Source organism: Olea europaea, chromosome 1, assembly GCF_002742605.1.
Source record: "Olea europaea var. sylvestris chromosome 1, O_europaea_v1, whole genome shotgun sequence".
Lineage (NCBI taxonomy): Eukaryota > Viridiplantae > Streptophyta > Magnoliopsida > Lamiales > Oleaceae > Olea > Olea europaea.
This window is the reverse complement of record NC_036237.1, coordinates 19,332,574-19,339,111: the sequence shown is the minus strand read 5'-3', so window position 1 is coordinate 19,339,111 and position 6,538 is coordinate 19,332,574. Positions and strand designations below refer to the sequence as shown.

General features: G+C 30.3%; 1 pseudogene; it reads right to left on the bottom strand.

Moving 5' to 3' along the window:
- Nucleotides 1–2,052: 2,052 nt before the first annotated feature.
- Nucleotides 2,053–6,538, bottom strand: part of LOC111405545 — a 5,816-nt pseudogene continuing 1,330 nt past the window's right edge.

Below are 6,538 nucleotides of genomic sequence, written 5' to 3'. Positions count from 1 at the left end.
TTATTTTGGATCATAATTAGTAATGACTCATAGTCGGCCTTAGTGGTGGATCTGACATCTAGTCAGTGTCTATTATTGGCGCACGTCACGTTTCGAGTCTACTCGGGTGACTCGGGACGAGTTGTGTCGCAGACCCTCAAAGTATTTAAGGAAAAATAATAATATTAGATTTAGGAATCCATACGAGAAGTAACTCGTGGTACAAACTTCATCTGAGACTGAGAGGACTGTAAAATCAAATGTAAAACAACTTGTTGAGTAGATTTTGTTCCTCTAGCACAACATGATACTTCTTTTGTGCAGAAAGCTCAAAAAGAAAAGAATGCTTGAAACCATATTTCACGAACCCACTTCTTGGATTCAAACCATATTTTTCTTTATCACCGGTTATAATTAATAATTTATGGGTTCTATGTAGCTTTAAAAAGTAAACGAGGTTGAGATTTCAATTGTCGGTGGTTGGATAGGAGACCATGGATGAAGCCGATCCGCATAGAAGATTCTTCTTCTTCTTCTTCTTCTCTCTCTCTCTCTTTTTTTTTTTTTTTTTTTTTTTTTTTTTTTTTTTTTTTTTTTTTTTTTTTTTTTTTTGAAGCTTCTTTTGATAGTGATTGGTTGTTTTTAAAAGGTAATTATGGTATGTTTTGATGTTGGATATATTTACTTGGGGATTTTATTATGAATGATGGAGATAATTAGATTATATTAAATTCAAGGGTTCAAATTATTTGTAAAAATTATGTGTCAAAAATATTGGTTGGGTGAAATCTTCCCTATAATTATTATATTATATATCAATAATTTAATATAATAATTATTTTAACCATATTTCGTGGACCCCACAACTTTTCAACCACACATTCGATAAACTTTTATCAAAATCTATTATAAATCTAATTCTTATCCAATCCAAATCGAGGCTAAACTACAAAAAAATCAAATTCATGATCCATTCAAACGTAAAGCTCATTATTTATTTAGTGATAGATTCTTATAGACTTAATTTTCAATGTATTTGCATGAAAAATTTGAATGGGAATCTTTTAAATACATCTATAATTTAAAGTCCTAGGAATTTAGTACAAAAATCATTTTTTCCAACATCGAAAAACTATTACTCCTATCAAAGAATAAATGTCTTTAAATAACGTAGTTTTAATTTGTCGAAATTTTTTATTGTCTCAATTACTTAGGTATTTCTTTTTCGAATTAAATTTAATAATAATTATATATATATAACATCTAATACTAATAATAAGTTAATTTAGTATTTTAAGGAAAATATAATAAAAAATTATATTTTTTATGATACCTACTAAAAAATTATGATACTAGCTTGTTTAACTTTATGGAGAGCTTATTAGCCATCGATATTAATTCCACCACATATCATGTGCCAATGTCAAGTTAATGTTCGTGTACGAACATGTGGACTCGTACTTATAACACATCATTTATCATGACAACTAGCGCATAACATGACGGTGCAAAAATATTTCACTAGAACTTCATTGTCACTCGTAAAGAGACATATTTCCTAGTTCGAGCAGTTAGCTGAGTATACTCCATCTTGTGGACAATATTTTCTCACATGACTAGTTTATCCACAATTCCCAAAATATATATATATATATATATAATAAAATAAAATAAAATAAAAAATAATAATAAATAAAACAAAATTACCCTTTTCTTTATGGAGTTATTCTTCTTCCACTTTTAAGCAACAGATAACGAGTTTTCACATGAAATATTACTTCAATCCATCTTCTTTCTTCAAAAATCAGTTTACTTATAACTTCTGCTAAATTTTAGTTTCTTTTCCATACATCAAAATGGGTTTGATATGCCTCATAAGAAGATGGAATGACCATACAAATCTTAATGCTTTATGCTTAGCATCAATTTTAACTCCAACAGTCTCCAATTAAAAACAATCACACTGTGAGCACTCATTATGAATAATAAAAGATTTCACGAAATGAAAAAAATTTACAATCATATAGAATTTTACCAATTTTTTTTCTCCATAGAGTCAAAATCCCAACACTATTAGCCCATGGCATACTTCTGAGTCCAACTCCTTGCGATGGCTTCGTACTTCTTCTTGTCTGTCTCTCACATGTAAGCAATCTCAGGCACCAAAGGATCATCAATGACTGGATCCGCCAACAAAGCAGAAATTATAAGTAATACCTAAAATTGGAAACCAAACAATTCAACTCCATTAGAAAGTTAAGCTTGAATTACTGAGCCATTGCAACTGAAGGAGCAATTTGCTCAGTTTAGACAAAAAGATATCATCTTTAGGGATATTGGATCCCTTATCTTAGCTATCGGATCAACAAGTTTGTGGCGTCTTTTAATCTCTACACTAGAAGATTCCTTCCAGATGACGTTAAAAATTACATCAGAAAAAAAATAAAAATCAGTGAAGATTGAGAGAGAGAGATGTAAATGAAGATTAGTCATAGTGGAAGACTACTGTGCAATTAGGGCTGTCAATAGATTGAATTTTAATTCGAATCTGATGAAATTAATGGGAGATGGATTTAGGATTTCAGTCTGATAATCCGATAATCTGTTAACTAAATGAAGCAAATATGGATATAAGTCGATCCGATCTGATAACAATCCGGTCTGATTTATTATAATAATATAATATATTTTATATATCATATCATAATCTAGTAAACATAATTTTTTACATTTTGAAACTTATATTATGCTTTACCCATAATTTTCAAATAATAAATAATATTAGAAAATAGTTTAATATTGTTAATTGAAATATTCGAAGAGATTTAATTTTTTTATTAATTAAAATAAGATAAAAATAACTATAGTAATTTGTTTTAGAACATAAAAAACTAATAATTAATATGTCCAAAAATAATTTACATTTTTTAAATTAATATTATTTGTGATTATAATCTCGTTGAAGTTAGGATTTTTAATGAAAATAATAAAATAAACTTGTAACACTTAGAATTGACAATTGACTAATATTCCACATTGAAAGATCACTAAAATATTGAAAGAGGAGTATCCTTTAAAAAGTTAATATCCCACATTGGAAGATTACTAAAACATTCCAAGAGGAGTCTCATTTAAAAAGGAACTAAAGGAGCATTACCTGAATAAAAAATTGATTTGGGTCTTCTAGTATAATAGGTGAGCCCGTCAAGATAATTAAAATATTTTTTAGGAAAAAAATCATATAATAGGTGAGCCCATCAAGATAGTTACAATATTTTTAGGAAAAAAAATCATATTACCCAAAAAAATGGTGGATTTTTTCCCCTTTTTTTTCAAATTCGGATCTGATATCCGATAACATAGCAAATCGGATATATATTTAACAATCAAATATCCGTTGGATTATCGGATCGGATCAAATTTGGGCAAATCCGCTTCATATCCGATCCATTTATATCCCTAAGAAAAATATAAAAGTATATAGTGGAAGTACAGCCAGCACCAAGTCGCTGACAGGGGTGGATACAGGAAAAATTTTAGGACAAAAAATAAAAAAATTATTTACTTAAATTTTTATTTTATTTTTTTTTGTGCAATTTTTTTTTTTTTTTGTAACTGTGAATTGGGCTAGGGGAAAGTGCCCCCCTAGATCCGCCAATGGCTCCCGACCATCGTCTATGCCCTCAACCTAACCAATGGAAGTGTAGGGTGTGGAAAAGGATGTTAGCTTGGAGAAAGTTGTTTAAATGTTTATTTATTTATTTTAAACTGGCAGAGGGAAAAGGTCCACTAAATGAAAAGTTAGCTTTTCAGCAGAGATTTTGCATGTTTATATGTAAGAATTTAAGGATGTTTAGAAAAAAGTACTAATTCAAGCATTCATTCACATGAAACCCTTTTTATTGTTTTTTTTTTTTTTTTTTTTTTTTTTTTAAAATTTCATATGCATGTATAAGTAGAATTCTCATTTTACTAACCAGAATATTGCAAAAGAAAGCCTGGAAAAATTGACCTAAAGAGCACTAAAGATGGTAATACTTGTGGGGAAAATGAAAGTCAACAATTAATTTTAATCATATATTTAATAAGATTCATAAATTTTCAACTTCACATTTTATCAACTTTTATTAAAACTACTAAAAATATGATAATACCAACCCCCCCCCCCCCCCCCCACTCCATTCAGACTAGTATTAGGCTGTTAATAAAATACATATAGATAAATGAATATAACTTGATACTTTTAAACGAATCGATTACAAGTTAGCGAATAAGGAGTCACCATATGTCACTTTCCCTAAATAACCAAATTACCCCAGATTATGGAGGAAAATCTATAATATCCCCACTTCTAAAGAGAAAGGGATGCAATTCAAATATTTTCTTACCATCAATGATTTCGGAGTAATGCTTTGGCATTAGTGTTCAATTATTTCATTATGCAAGGGGCTGATATTAACAATTTTTTAGAACATTTTCGTTACAGTTGCGTTAATAAACAAAGTTCGGAACAAAAATACACAATGACTGGCTAAAGATTGCATTACATTTTTCCCATTTAAAAATAATGGACTAAGTACGGTTGGATATATTTTTAATGATATTGATATGAACGCGATTATGAAGCATTTTTAAAAGGAAAAAGCGACTTGTTACATCATGATGTACAGTTCTCTCACATGTTAAAGGGGCCCACATGAATAAAATAATTGTGAGCCCCCTCACAAGGCGTACGTCAAGTAAAACCTTTTTCAAAATATTAAAACATGTATGCAATAATTGTGCTTAACCAAGAAAATTTATCACAGTTTGAAAAGGTCTCAGTTTCAAAACGTTTGGTATAGCTTAAGTCATGTCCCTAGTGGGTTACGTGTTTCAACAAAAATCTATCTCACTAATGGTCACCTGGACAAAACCCCTCCACCAGGGTGCTACAAACTAGTAAGATAGGGGACTATAATTAATGCCAAAGAAATAAAAGACTTGTGGAGATCCAAATTCACAATTCAATGGGTGAGAAACCCATGCTAGAATTTTCGATTTTCAAGTTAGAAGTTGAGTACATATGAAAATTCGATGAGGCATATCAACATCAGACATATAGAAAACAAACCTTGGAAATGGTTAGCACCGGCTGACCCTCCTTAAACATTGCAGGGCATATGGTTCCATTTGTTTTAACATTCGGGTGGAAAACTTCTGTTATAAAAGCAATCTGCAAAATTCACCGAAATAAAAACTTTCATTATCTAAAAAATGAGCCATGTGGGATTGAGCATTCAACATCACAAATTACTGGGATATAGTATTTTAGCAGATAATATTTGTTATGTTTAAAGTAGAAAAGAATGGAAAGTCAAAATATAGTGGGACGAATAATTAGCATATTTGACACACCTTAGGCATCTTATAAATAGGGTAACGCCTTGGAAAACGGATGTTAAGTAGGAAAACTCCACCGGCATATGGACTGTCCACAGGACCAAAGATAATAGCTTGCCAATGATACAAGTTGCCGTTTACAGGACCTGAAATTTATGTGTGCAGGAATACATGAAATTTATGATGCATTACAGATGATAACCAAAAGGTGAAACTTGAAAGTATACTTGTGAACATGTTTAAATGCTTAACTTCAAAGGTATTCATGATGGATGATCAAATTAACGATCAGTTTGTCTCACAAAAATGACTCCCATTAGTTCTATAATTTGGTAAGAGTTTTTGAACACTAAAAGCACGACAGTAAGTGGCCATATTTACTTCAATCCAGCAGTTAAATTCAGAGGAATATCTTAGGAAATAAACTTTGATTCTAATTTCTTTAAACCCTATGTTTTATGATAAAGATAGGCTGCAATTTTAGCTTTAACTTTTAGACATAGAAAATTTCGTTTCTGGTCGAAATGCATTACATTGTTTGTAAGACAGTAATATATTCATACAGTTGAAACTTAACAAAAACGAAATTTAGGAATTAAAGATTTTATAGAATTTGGAAATATTGGCTAGAGAAAAACCATTTTGCATTTGGAACTATCATCTGTGTACATCATTTTACGAAAGGGAAGGAACCTCATAAAATTAATGTGTATGTTTATACTTTAGCTAACAATCTTCTTGAGTCTCCCCCTCAATAAATTTTATCAATTGATCTTACCTCAATAAGAAGATCCCCACGTAGCCAAAACTAAGCAAATTCAACTCAATTAAATTGAGGAAAGAACACAATACCCAATAAAAAGAAGTATAAGTCTATGTTTGGTAGGAATTAAAATTATGAATTTAATTTAAGTCTAAATCAACAATTAATTTCTACCATACTAAACACCAAAACAAAAAGGAAAAGATGAAAAATAAACTAAAGAGTAATCACGAGCAAAAGAAACCCAGTTACAAAATTATGTGAAAAATGTTATCTTTTTTCTTCTTGTTTAATCCTTGGGATTTATGTAGTAATATCCCAGCACTGAGAGTAGCAGGAGGATCCGTCTGAATATCCTTGAGCTCCCTCAAGATCCGCTTTGCACCCGGCAATCCCTGTAAATTCTTAGCCAAG